At 41.3% G+C, this 14,818-nt stretch overlaps 1 long non-coding RNA gene across 2 annotated transcripts in view; it reads left to right on the plus strand.

The window, feature by feature from the left end:
• The first annotated feature begins 4,077 nt into the window (after window positions 1–4,077).
• Window positions 4,078–14,818, plus strand: part of LOC306842296 — a 103,267-nt gene continuing 92,526 nt past the window's right edge. For both annotated transcript variants that reach the window (XR_013781684.1, XR_013781685.1), the window contains exon 1: window positions 4,078–4,524. This is a non-coding gene — a long non-coding RNA (uncharacterized lncRNA). The remainder of the gene's footprint in view (window positions 4,525–14,818) is intronic.

Genomic DNA, 14,818 nt, shown 5'->3' on the forward strand with positions numbered 1-14,818 from the left:
CTGTATGGACAAGACTTTTTACTTCTTTTTTTACGACAGCCATTACTCAGGAGATACAACTTTGTGAATGTAGTTTCAAAAGTACTTAAACTGTTGAAAGATGAAGAATTCAAGGCCTGGTGTCTTGTTTTTGTAGCTTTTCCTTTTATCCCTTCAGCAAATAGTCTTCAAATGACCACGCACTTCAGGGAAATGGGTTTATTTAAATAAGTGAAAGTGGCACTTATGCCTCTAAAGCCATTTAATCCTCAGTGTTTTACTTTTCTTCTCATGTTCCAGATCATGCACAGAGAGGTCTTCAATATTTTGCTTAATAAGTATCCCATCATTCATGCCCTTACAGTTATAGATCATCCTGGTCAGCGTTGCATGGGATTACAGCTCATGTAACTCCTCATTGCATTGCTGGCTGCAAATATTAGCCAGGGCCTCAGAGGAGAGCGTGTGACAGCCTAAGTGATGAGGCTCATTATCTGAGTGAATCATGGATAACCTCTGCATGCCTTTGGGAGGTCACAGCCTTATGACCATGGTTACACTGTCATATAAACCATTGGTTCCCAACCATCTTTGACTTAGGAAACTCCCTGAGCTTGATTTTATTCCATGCCCAGTAAAGACAGAACCTCACTGTTTATCTTTCAAACACATATTTTGCATCAGTAAGAGCAAGAAAAAGTCACTGAGTGTTGGATTAATTATGTTTTCTTGTGTTATTGTACAAAAAAAAAATACACCTAAAATGTTTTTGATCATAAAGATGACTCACTTCATCCAGAGTTCTTGTGTTATTCCTTGACTGCCTCGTGAACTCCAGAGACTTGGAGTCCCCCCAGGGTTATTTTACACCCTGGGTTGATATGAACATGGAACATACCATATATTCAGTGATTTGGCACACGCACAGCACAGAGGATTTACGCTTTTACACTTCCATTTCTAAAATCTTAAATGGTCACACAGATTTATTCAATCATCCCTGCCTGAAGAAAGAAAGAAATGATAACAACTAAAGGCCAAACTGCAACCCATAAACGCTGTGGGAAGTGATAGGGCGCCGCACTTACATGACACAGCTGTTAGCAAAGATGGCTCCAATACTGGCAACACGCTGCTTTTTAAAACTGGATCGATTTGAGGTTTTTCTTCGAAACAACACCAATATGAATGTTAATTGGCAGAACAAGAGACTTTTTCTTCGCGCGGATACACTCAGTGTTACCAGAAAGGGATCAGACTGCAAAAACAGGATTGACAGATAAATGCTTGAGAAACAGTATACAAAAACAACATTTGTAATGACTTGGTGGATTCCAGTTTATTAATTTGGCCCTGTCACATGTGTCATTTGCTTTAGTTGATTCTGGATCCAAAGATGATGGAAATCAACTTTTGTTCACGTCAAAAAACTGTTTGGATAACAGGAAAATAAAAGTTGCTTAAGACGCAAAGGGACTTCCCTGAAACAATTTTTGGAAAGTGATGTGCCATTTCTGGATGAGTCATGTTCATTCATATCAGTTACATGTGTTATGGCATATAAACGCTGTCACACACCTCCCGGGGGGCTGATAGCAAAGGGTTCAAACTAAGGGCTTAAAAAACGGCACAGAGTACATATAGAGAAAATGCATTAATTTGGTCAGACAAAGGTTTTAGTGTTCCAAATGACCGCCTTCGCTCATGAGATCTCTGGTTAGCTTTTTAAAGAAGTATGAAAACAGTAAAGTTCTATTGAACATAAAGGTAACTAATTTAGTATTTTATGAAGCAGTGAAAGTGATGCATAATTCTCATTTGAGCTATGCTTGCGGCTGCAGTTTACCAAATAAACTGTTGTCTATAGATTTTTTAGGTTTTCATCTCAGTTGAAGTGGTTTTCATTTTTTAACCATTTAAATTATAAATTATGTCAACCAGACACGCAATGAGCATTATTTGGACTTGGTCATTTACTTGGTCGTTGTGTTAAACAGAAATGTTCACGTCAGTGTCATCAGCATAAAATGGCAATTGACATGGTGATACGAACAATATTTTTCATGGGGTAACTTATAAGTAAAAAGTAAACAAAAGTGGTCAGCAGACGTTTCCTTAAGGAACTATTTATTCAATATACCTTTGTGGTAGCTGCCTTTAACATATGAAAAAGCTTACCATTTTAAAGATCTGTCCCTACTCTTGAATGTTTTAAAATCCTTTTTGAAGAACCATGTCTTCCCCGTGGCATTCCTTTTAATATGAGATTGTTTCATCTCAATATATTTTACTATTATCTTCATGTTTTTGTAAGTTAAACGGTTTTACTTTTTAAATTACATTGGTTAAATTTTGTAGTTTTTCAGTGTGCTATATAAAGTATAAAATTGACTTGCTGGCAGAGTCAGACAGACAGACAGACAGACAGACAGACAGACAGACAGACAGACAGACATAGATGGATAGAAAGTCCCCACAAGCCAAAACGTGTCTGTCTAATTTGTTAATAAAGTTGATCTTCATACTGTAAGTGTTGCTGCAGCTTTTTGACCTTGACCAGAACAAAGTGGTCAACCAACTTGCAGGCTGACCTCCAAATGGTGACTATTCTGAACTCTGTACTTGCATATGCCTGCTATAAGCCACGCCACCTCTACATTAGAATAACGATGGACAGTTTGAAAATAAGGGTTGATTGATGGAGAAGAAAAAAGGGAACATTTGAAAAACCAAGAGAGGAAATATAAACCTGTGTCAGGGTCAGCAAGACATCGTGGAATGTTCATGTCCCAGTATAGGTTCAATAACGTTTGTCTGAGTGTGCTTTAATTTTACATGGGAGGCAGGAACATTTCTAACCACATGGGGACTCTTTCTCTTATACCTCAACTGTGGAATGTGTTGGCAAATCAAACTTCACTGCCAAGAAAAATCAGAGATCATATTGAAGAAAGCAATACATGAGAGTTTCACTTATATTCAAACTTTGAACCTGTGTCATTTCTATTCAGATGACAGACAAAGATTTATTCTGAACAAAACTCGTGTTATAGAGAGGTCAGTTTTCTCATATCCATTTGTAAGCTTGATTATAACTTTGCAATGTGGAGATACAGTTTGCATTCAGTTTAAAATGATTGCACTTATGAACTCAAAGTTACATAATCAGAGAGATTTTAGACATAACCCACCCATGTTCTTTTCCCTGAGAGTTACTGGAAAATGTTTTAAACCCCCCCAAAATTGTAGCGGAATTATACTTCCATGATTGTTTACTATCAATCACAACGTTTACACTGGTCCTTCAAGTGTTTCTCAACTGCTTTCTTGTATCCAGTCAAACTGAATGAATACCTCCTTATTTCATTCGGCCACATGCCAAATTTATGAAAGGTTTGTCCTTTAATATTTACAGTCTATGGTCTGCCCATGCTATAGTCTAATTCATAGTTATAGATCCACGTCGTCATGATTACCATTTGTTTTAAGTTCATCGTAAAATTATGTATTTTAATTGGGAAACAGGGCATGTAAAAACATGAAATAAATATATTGAGAGGGACACCAAACAGGCTATTTTAAATAAATATTAAAATCATATCATGTTAAAAATGTTAATGTTCTGGAAAAGTACTGTATATGAACATTTACCTTAACTGCTCTATGTGTGATTATTGTTGGATGGTAAATGGGATTGGCTTGAGTCATGTTCAAGGGTTGATATAATTGGGAGCATCTGCGAAATAACTTCAAAACACTGAGTTAAACAGAGTTGTACTCCCCAATCTGAGAACCCATCAGCTATCATCAGAGGATGATGTGCCTGTGAGAGAGATGGCAATCTTTTCATGGATTCTGATTTGGCCATCAGTTTAATTAAAGGACCACTGGCCAAAACTGCCTTTTCTGTGTTGTCTTTGTTAAGAATTGCATAGACCTCACAGGACAATGCAAAATATGGAAACGATTTCTATACTACCATATTTTGCATTCACTCTAAAAGTTTTTCCATAGACACTTTACAATAACATTTTTTGCAGCTGATATTTAAACAGGCACACAGGCTGTCGGGTTAATCCATTTCTGGCCAGGCATGATTTCTAACACCTGTGATGTGCCAAGCAGGTAACGTTCCGCTCTCTGTGCGGTCAGAGTGCTTTTCCAAGACTGCTTTAACACTAGTGGGCAATACTATAAGGACTACAAACAAACACAAGAACACTACAGTGTAATAATACGATTCCACACCGCATACAAAATGGGCTACAGATTCTGTAATGGCATATTGTTCACAATCTGTAAAAGTCAGGAGGCTACTCAAGCAGGAAACACAACTGTGCATTTGTGAAATACAACAACTGTGTGTCTTTATGCGAGTTAAAGCTGATAAACCCGCCATGTATGGCATAATGAAATCGAGAAGATAAAGCCTTTGTTGTGTCAACATTCAAGGACTATCCGATAATGAGGATTACAATTGCAAAAGCGGGACAGGATTTCATAATTCGACAGGACTTTACAAGGAGCTGCATTAATTTACTGCAGGTAAGCAATGAATTCTCAGTTTAAAGTGAACTTTTGTTTTGTTTTGCTTCTGTTATTCTGCCGCATCCTGTGTGCGAAAACGCTCACTACAAGCGAAGGAGCAGCCAACGAGCAGGAGTTGAGTGCGTCTTTTTTCATGTTTACGCCTCTTTACATTATCCAACTCAAAACATTACAAGAAACGTTTTCCTCACAATTGCAGCAGGCCTACCATGAAAATCCCAGTTATGGCCCATGGTTAACATTATTGTTCATTTTTTGTTGTTGTGGTCCTAAATGTTTGCATTTGATTTCTTCCTTTTAAATGTAGAGATTCTGCCATGTTCGATTAATCACCTAGGAAAGTGCATTTTCATTCGCTATTAAGATTTTTCTAAATGTACATTTGTCCTCTTTGTTTGTTTTGTAAATAGTCATTAGCAATTGCTGTACTCTGGACCTCCATAGCGCCCATCATTACATTAAATCAAACTTACTGAAAATGCGTACAATTGGGAACATACACAGTTGGCTGCATGATATTGGATAATTTAGAGCTTGTACCATAAGATTTGTTAGATTTGCCTCATATTTGTTGACTTGCAACTGCATGTTGTTCCCAAAAGGGGGCAGTGTGGTCAAATCAACCAGGTAGCACAGCAGTAAACCAGTTAAAAGCTCAGAAGCCTGGAGTCAGAGGGATGAAAACAAAGAAAGATAAAACATGAATGAGTAATGGGATCTGTCTGTAATTTGGGCAAAAAAAAAAGATAGAGCACAAGTGAAGTATTTGGATAGGTCAGGCCAAATGGAGACACTTCCAGTCTTTCCTTCAAGGAGGAGCGCTGCATTTATTCCACCAAACACACTTGTAAAAGGAAGGAGGGTGGAGAGAGGCTTAACTACCATAAGAAAGCAGCTGCTTTTATTGAAACCTGTTATTGGCGTGCCAAGATTACACTGAACAACAACAACCTCTTCCCTGCAAGCCAATAAAATGTCAACAACAAACACTTGGCTTGCCTACAGCGCTGTTAGAAGCCACAGAGGTTGGCCTTAATGATACTCGGTAACTATTACACACTATTAAACTCAATGAATAAAAGAGGAAGCCAATGAGAGTGAGAAAACGAAAAAGGGGAAAGGAGCGAACGTATTTTCATTAAGAAGTTGTTTCCAGACATAAAAAAGGTAGCTGACTCATTGTTGGCCTGCCTTTCATTGATGAACAGGACATAAGTTTCACTGTTGACTAAAACATTATTGTTTATATCTGTCCAGAGAAATAATGTTAATAATAATAGTAATAATAAAAAAACATCAGTCTGATGTGCTCTTACAGCCATCAGCAATACACACTACAAGCTAGAGAGTTGTTGTATATGCTTGAGTGGTCGGGGCACTGCAAAGGCCTTTCTGTGGTTTTCCCCAAACGTCTCGTGTCAGTATTTCAGCAATCTTAACACACTTCAGTAACTCCAAGGCAGACGTGATTTTGTGTCTTATGTGCCTGGATATGCGTCTGTCTGGAAAGCTGTTAATTCCATTGTCTTTATGTATATATTCATCTGATCACATTGGCAGACTTCTTGAGAGGTCATTTGGGTATAGCTTGATATGTGAGGAAAATCCTATAGCTGTACATGCTGACATAGGCCTGCTAAAGAAAACGTGTATAAAATTGAAGCTTCCATGTGTGCCTTTGCATCTGACATTGTTTTTGTTTTGTCTTTCTATTTTGCGAGGGACACTTAGTAGAGAAATCTTTTTTCTGTGTGCAACTGGCCCAGCCCTCATATTTAGCACAAAGGCTAGGAGAAAGTTGTGAAGAAACACAGAGCTACCAGCTAGCCCCCAGAAAGCCCTTGTCATCTTTCATCCCACACCTTTGAATTGCCTTCATTTTCTAGGGGCCCATAAATTGGCTCTTATTGTCCCATAAATGGCTCCTTTTGGGGTGGGATTTATTGTTAGGGGTGGAAAAGGGCTATGTGTGAGTGTGCGTGTGAAAGCACACCTTTTGATGTCCCCCCCCTGCTTAACAGGCAGTGCAGACGCGCCTGTCCATATGCTGCATGGTACCTTTGCCACACACTGCTTGTGTGCGGCTCTCACACACAGGCACATTAAAAGGTATTAAAGAGCTTTTCTGCTTTCATTCAGAGTCATGGGATGTAACAGCCGAGCAGGGTGGTTTGCGTTAAGCTTTGCCACTTCCTCTGCCGTAATTAAAGACGCCCATGCAGGGGGTCTCTAAAAGTCTTGTTTTGCTACACCCCTGGTGTTGACCTTTTAAATGTAGGGGGTGCATGAAGTTACATTACTGTAGGCAGGAGTTTTTTCTTGGGGTGGTATACATTTTGTGTTGTTACTTTCCAACAAATGTTCACCAACGTTTGACAAACAGTTGGAATCCATCAACTAAACAAACTCTTAAAACTGTTCACAAGGAAAACATGTTTAAAGGGGTCCAAAATCAATATCTGGAAGACATTTCTAGTCTAATGACACAACAGTGACCTATCTTTGCCACTGCAGTGAACACTGGATCCCAAATTTGGTTGCTTATAGCAGACACAGGTAGTCCATGTGTCTGAAAACGCTTTCCAATTTTCAATGAAACTAGTGATGTTCAACGCAGTGGATTTCAAAGCTGGTTAAACACAGATTTGAAAATAGTTGCACAAAATTCTCAGACAATTGAGCAACATTTATTTAACACCACTGGTCGAGGATCACAGTATTTGAGGGTAAATAATGTGATATTGGTTTTCTGAGTGGGACATTAGCAGTGTTAGTACATCCAGCCTTTGGTGCTTTTTGGAGGTCATCGTCCGCATGTAACATTCACGTCGTAGAGCACTATAGTTTAACACACCAGTACCTCTGGGGCCGACTATAGCAAGGGTGATAACTTTGATCGTTTAGTCCGCTAATTGTGCACATTATCCCTTGATGAAACCACAAAAGCGTCTGGTTTAGTTTGGTGTCTTTCACATAATGCCTAAAAGACTCTTTGATCAAATATTGGTATTTCAATTCAATCCTAAAATCAATTTCTTGGTAGGGCTGGGAAATTAATAGAAACTGACATTCAGAGCTTCTCACCAAGGTAATCTTGCCCATGTTGATTATTTTGATTATTTTCAGGACAGAGTCACCTGATGGCATGTCCAATCCGTGACATAGAAGCAATGCATGTCGTTTGCTCTAAAAGTTGAGCATATTTACAGTAGAGACCGTGTCAGGGAGCTATGAGGGCAAACATTTAGAAAATCAATCATAAATGGTAAAATGTTCATAAATTGCGATATTGGTTTGAGACCATATCGCCCTGCCCTATTTATTGGTATTTCCAACAGTCGAAAGCTCCAAGGTAAAGATTTGAAAGATATCATGACATTACTTGTGTCAGTGTTTTTGTTATTTTTTATAATAGGTTGCAGTGAAATGATCCCAACAGCCTTGTTTTTTTAACCAAACAAAACTTAGAAGTTGTAACCTTGGACACATCTCAATGCCAATTTAACATTAATTTGAATGTTCATATTGCTGTTTCCTGGCAGCTGTGTTTAGAGCTGCAGCTATCGAATATTTTAGTAATCGAGTATTCTATCGAATATCCCGTCGATTAATCGAGTAATCGAATAAATCATATTTTTGCTTAATTAAGGTTTAACTCGTCTTGGGTCGTCCCTACAAACCTGCTTCTTTGCAGTTACCATGGAAACGCCTGCTTGTTACAGCCAACCACCTCTGCTCTACAGCTGCTGACACTCACCATATTACTGACAGGGTCCCAAATTCACTTTTTGATTCACTGGTCAAGGCGGCAGGTAGATGAAAAATACAGGCCAAACACGTTTTAATGGCTGAAATAGCAAATACTGTTTTGTGTAGCCTACACATCTGTTACAGTACATTTAATTGAGAAAGCATTATGTTCTGTTGAATCAATCACAGAATCAATCATTATGTCAGATAAGGAAATTGAGAAACTTTAAATATATACACTCAACAAAAATATAAACGCAACACTTTTGTTTTTGCTCCCATTTGTCATGAGATGGACTCAAAGATCTAAAATTCATTCCAGATACACAATATTACCATTTCTCTCAAACATTGTTCATAAATCTGTCTAAATGTGTGATAGTGAGCACTTTTGCTTTGCTGAGACAATCCATCCCACCTCACAGGTGTGCCACATCAAGATGCTCATCAGACACCATGATTAGTGCATAGGTGTACCTTAGACTGTCCACAATAAAAGGCCACCCTGAAATGTGCAGTTTTTGCTTTATTGAGGGTCTGGGGACTCAGAACCAGTCAGTATCTGGTGTGACCACCATTTGCCTCATGCAGTGCAACACATCTTCTTCGCATAGAGTTTATCAGATTGTCAATTGTGGCCTGTGGAATGTTGGTCCACTCCTCTTCAATGGCTGTGCGAAGTTGCTGGATATTAGTGGGAACTGGTACGCGCTGTCGTATACGCCGGTCAAGCACATCCCAAACATGCTCAATGGGTGACATGTCCGGTGAGTATGCTGGCCATGCAAGAACTGGGACATTTTCAGCTTCCAAGAATTGTGTACAGATCCTTGCAACATGGGGCCGTGCATTATCTTGCTGAAACATGAGGTGATGTTCATGGATGTATGGCACAACAATGGGCCTCAGGATCTCATCACGGTATCTCTGTGCATTCAAAATGCCATCAATAAAATGCACCTGTGTTCTTCGTCCATAACAGATGCCTGCCCATACCATAACCCCACCACCACCATGGGCCACTCGATCCACAACATTGACATCAGCAAAGCGCTCACCCACACGACGCCACACACGCTGTCTGCCATCTGCCCTGAACAATGTAAACCGAGATTCATCCGTGAAGAGAACACCTCTCCAACGTGCCAGACGCCATCGAATGTGAGCATTTGCCCACTCAAGTCTGTTACGGCGACGATCTGGAGTCAGGTTAAGACCCCGATGAGGACGACGAGCATGCAGTTGAGCTTCCCTGAGACGGTTTCTGACAGTTTGTGCAGAAATTCTTTGGTTATGCAAACCAATTGTTTCAGCAGCTGTCTGAGTAGCTGGTCTCAGACGATCTTGGAGGTGAACCTGCTGGATGTGGAGGTCCTGGGCTGGTGTGGTTACACGTGGTCTGCGGTTGTGAGGCCGGTTGGATGTACTGCCATATTCTCTGAAACGCCTTTGGAGACGGCTTATGGTGGAGAAATGAACATTCAATGCCCGAGCAACAGATCTGGTTGACATTCCTGCTGTCAGCATGCCAATTGCACGCTCCCTCAATGCTTGCGCCATCTGTGGCATTTTGCTGTGAGACAAAACTGCACATTTCAGAGTGGCCTTTTATTGTGGACAGTCTAAGGTACACCTATGCACTAATCATGGTGTCTGATGAGCATCTTGATGTGGCACACCTGTGAGGTGGGATGGATTGTCTCAGCAAAGCAAAAGTGCTCACTATCACACATTTAGACAGATTTATGAACAATGTTTGAGAGAAATGGTAATATTGTGTATCTGGAATGAATTTTAGATCTTTGAGTCCATCTCATGACAAATGGGAGCAAAAACAAAAGTGTTGCGTTTATATTTTTGTTGAGTATATTTGCTAAATTATTATTCCACAAACAAGTTCTGTCTTGATTTAGCTTTGAAGACATTAGACATTTTATATAATCAGCCTGTTTATTATTATAAGTGTATCTCTGTCTGCTCCTGCAGCGTGTGCATTCAGCACGCTCACAGACTACAGAGACCATAGACGTGTCTATGACAGAGACTGTGAGAGGACGCTGCTATCGTTATGTTAGCTGCAAACACGGAGAGAGTGAACGGAGAAAAGCCGACCGTTTGACCGGATCACGTGTTCCCGACTGGGTCGTATGGATCACGGATCAACTGTGTGCTGACTAAAAGTTAAAAGGGGCACGCCGCGCTCGCGTGTGCGTGTTGAAGTGTCTGTGTGTAAGAGAGAGGAGCAGGTAGCTGCAGCTACATTAAACGTGTTTTATACTCGAAGCCTCGAGGCAGCGAAAATTCCTCGATGAATTTTTGTAATCGAATTATTCGAGTTATTCGAGGAATCGTTTCAGCCCTAGCTGTGTTCTGACAATACAACCCCTTTTTCATGACTCCAAATACTTAACCACAGCTAAGAGCTAATGCGCTCTGTTTGAAGGCAGAATATCGCGCACTGTCTGTTATCTGTCTAAGCTACGACACCATGAATGTTGATTGCCAGTTGAGCACTATAAAAAGCTGTATTGTGCCTCTGCATAGATTTATGATTGCAGCGCAACTGTCTCCCACAGTGGTCCAAAATCAATCAATTGACATGTGGTGACTGAGCGGGCCAAAACATATGTTACTCATTATCTCGAAAACAACCATTAAGAGCCGCTAAAGGGAAGCATCTGCATTTCTTGAAATGTTATTTCACTCATTAATTTAGATTTTTCCATTCAATAGTTACCTTTTAGTCAGCCAGAAAGCATTTTAAGACTCAGGAGTAAGAGGACAGTAGACGAACATTGCTGAAAGGGATTGTTAGCTATCCATATAAAGTATACTTGAGAATATGGCAGACTAGGAGCTGTTGGGTAAGCAGTTGACTGGGTCAAGCTTACGGGGGCAGCTCAATATTGACCACTAGTGGGCAGGTGGAGAATAACAACTTGAGCTAGAAGAGAGAAGTAAAACAGTAATAATGTTTTAGAAATCACATCTGTTTAGTGACAAAATAATGACTTTTTTCCCCTCATTTTCCCTTTTCTCTCTCCAGTAAGAATCCATTTGTCTTTCATCTTTTCTGTCACTCAAAAACGCCCTCAACTTCTTTTTACTCTGCCTCTTCAATCCTTGTCTTCCTTCTCTGCCCACTTCACTCTCTTTCAGAGGCAGATGAGCCAGGTGATAGTGACACAGCCAGCTGTATGCCAGTTACCACGGCGATGACAGCTGCCAGCCCAGGTGCACAGGCAGCTGGGAAGGCAAGGAATGCGCGTGTGTGTGTGCGTGTGTGTGTGTGTGTGTGTGTGTAAACGTGAAGGAAAAGAGAGAGGGAGACGTCCGAGACACTGGTATCTGTGTGTGTGAGAGCCTTTCTCTGTGTGTGAACGATAGGGGGGGGAAAAGGACCTGGGTGCTGGTGAGGACACAGGTGTGTTGGTGAAAGCGTGGGAGAAGGCCAGGAAAGGAAAGAGGAGAGAGAAACAGTGGAGGGGGGATTAACTGACTTTTGACCCTTTTGGTCATCTGGGCAGTTCCCAAGATCCATCTGTAGAGACTCAGATGTTTCTCAACATGCGTCCATCACTCACTTCTACCAATCATGTCTCAGTGAGTGTAATTGAGTCGAGACATGAAATCATAGTAGGAAACACGCAGCGAGCGTAGTTACTGCTCGAATGACATCAGCCTGTTAAATTGGGGGCTGTCAAATAAAACAAGGTTATGCGATGAACTAGAAAGATAATGAGTGAAATCATGGACATTCCCACACATTTGGGACTTTTTTCTCTGTTATTTCATTGATATTTCAAGCGCTATTGAGTCATCACAGTGAAGCACAAACGAGCAAGGATGTCCCTTCAAACAGCATCTTTCTGTTTCTGTCTTTCTTTTTCTTTCCTTTTTAAGCGCTCTCTGTCTCTTCTGGGAACATTCCAATCTACTCCTCTTGTGCCCCTTCTCCTCTTCACCTCCTCCCCTACCTAACCCTGTTCTCTCTCCTGAGAGCGGGAGGCCGCAGCGCCGTCACTCACCACCTGGTGATAACTGGCACAAAGGGGGCCTTGCTGGCCCTGGCTGCGGCCGCTCAAGATGCACCGTCACTGGGGAGAGAGTCGAGGGAATTCCCCCACCTCTCCTGAGTCCCTCAAGTTCTTCATCGTCCCCACCTCCTGATGATGAAAACCCTGTCAGTGCAGATTAGGAAGGAGCGGTGTGCGCCGGCAGAGGGAATAACAATGATAAAAGCTGTGCCGCCTCACCTCTGCATGTCCATCCCTCTGTCAACTTACTCACTGTTTGTCACTTTAGACCAATTTTGGGATTTAAAACCTTTTCATGTTGCTTCCACGTTGCCAAGTGTGGTTATGCTTTTTTTATGTGGAGTTTTAATGGATTCCCATTTGGCCTTGCAAGTGAATATTGCTGATCAAAGCTAGCTTTTTTATATATATATCTGTATGTACAGCTATTCCACAGTGAATCACACTTTGATACTCAGAAGATTATATCAATAAGATGTTACCAATATTTAGGATATATGGCACCGAATAGAGTTGGAAGGAACGGTGACAACGGCAGGTACCCATTTCCACTGGCCCATCCTCTTCCTCGTCTGTGGAAGGGGCACTTCCTTGGGGAGGATGGGCGTACTTTTTTTCCCAGCTGGCACAGGAACGGTCTTGCTTCGTGGTGAGGGAAAATGGGTGCTGAAGAAGGGTGTTGGGAGGGTGCAGCATCCGCAATTGATTTCATGCCAGAGTCAGACATAGCCCCAGGGAAGGGATATTGTGTGTGTGTGGAAAGAAGATTGGGGGGGGGGGGGGGGGGGGGGGGATCGAGTCCAGTGTGAATTCTGAGGGGCACACAATGCCACAAGTGAGAGAGGGCTGTCCTGCATCAAAGAGGCTGGCTCTGCATAAGAAAAAGCATGCCGCTGTTTTGATGTTGACATTGCTTGCCGGCAGTGGCACAAAAAGTGAGCGCTTGTTGTTAACTGATCATTACAGTGAATTGAAACATTTCTAAAATGAGATTACAACACTCGTAGGGTCAGTCAGCTACAAACTATCTATGATTTAATATTTTACAAAAACAAGACATGTCGTACGAAAAAAATAAGACAAAAGCCAATCAAAGATAGATCAGAAACAAGTTATAAATTCAAATCTTGAATCCTTTAATTGAGATTTAATTTAATCACTTATTGATCATTGTACCATAGAAAATGATTATTATAGTCTCTGTACCCCGAACCTGATTAAACTAGACATGCAGGGACTGGAAAGGCAGCGCCAGTGTTGCATAAAAAAATCTCATCAGTGCACATTGCCATTTATGTAAAACACATGCAGCGGGCTAGCAGTGATTTCCAAAAAAAAAAAAATTGAGACCCTAAGGAATGGAATTGAGGTTACGAGCCATTTAAGAATCATTTAATATTCTGGCTGTTTCCTCCTTCTAATGTCCCTCCCACACACTCGCTTTCCTTCGCACAGCGGCATACTCTTGATCAGTGAGTATTTTCACACACATATGCATGCACACAATCACACAATCCTGCACTGATGCCTCTACTTATACTTGTCACACATATCATGAACTTTCTTCCCTTAACTTCCTTGTTGGACTTTTGTCCCGTGTTGCGTGCCCTCACTTCCCATCGCCCTCATACTTTCAGTCAATCTCTCCCTTGATCTCTCCCTCTGTCCCTCCCTCGGTCTCTCTCCCTTTTCTGTCCCTTTCCCCCCTTTCTTGGCATCGGCGGCAGCATCTCTTTTAAGGCACATGTCAGGGGAACTGTCTGCCGCTTTCAAAGGCTTTTGTGCCCGGCCTTTCTTCCCCTTAATTTGGTTTCCCCAAAACACTTTCCCATAGCATGGCCGTCTCGCCCCTTTTCTCCCCACCCAGCTACCCCTCACCTCTCCCTCCCTCTCAACGGTCCGAAATACGTTTTTACTGAAGAGTGTACATTCTGAAGTTCTGATAATGAATGTGGATTCATGGGAAGCAAGGCATAAATTGGCAAAATGTATTGTATGTAATGACAAATCTTAACTTCTTGATTTGAATATTAAGTTTGAATGTTGAGTTGCAACAGATGTGCTGAAGAAGGAGATGAAGAATATAGCATTTAAAAAAAAATCTGTGAAATAAAAAATCGAGCGCGTTACATTTAAGGAACAGGCCCTCCTTTGCGTCTTGACAACCCATCTCCTCTTTGCCCTCTTCTCCCTGACTTCTACTACGTAGGTTTCTTAAGGGGACCTTCTTGTCATGGCAACGCTCAACCAAAGTATTCTTTTCCAATCCAGGAAAAGTAAGATTGTTTTGCAGGAGGTAAGAGATGAAGGACGCAGAGGAGATGACACGTTAAAAAGGTTTGCAGGCAGCAGAGAGTTGGCAGGAGAAATGCATTCTGGAAAACGAGCGTGCAGTGCCCCTGGTGAGTGCAAGTGACGCCATTCTTCTTCACATGTGTGCAGCGTTGCGGTGTCCTCACCTCAGGCAGACACATGTGGTTTCAATCCACTGTATACGGACAGAC

Source organism: Symphodus melops, assembly GCF_947650265.1.
Source record: "Symphodus melops genome assembly, chromosome: 21".
Lineage (NCBI taxonomy): Eukaryota > Metazoa > Chordata > Actinopteri > Labriformes > Labridae > Symphodus > Symphodus melops.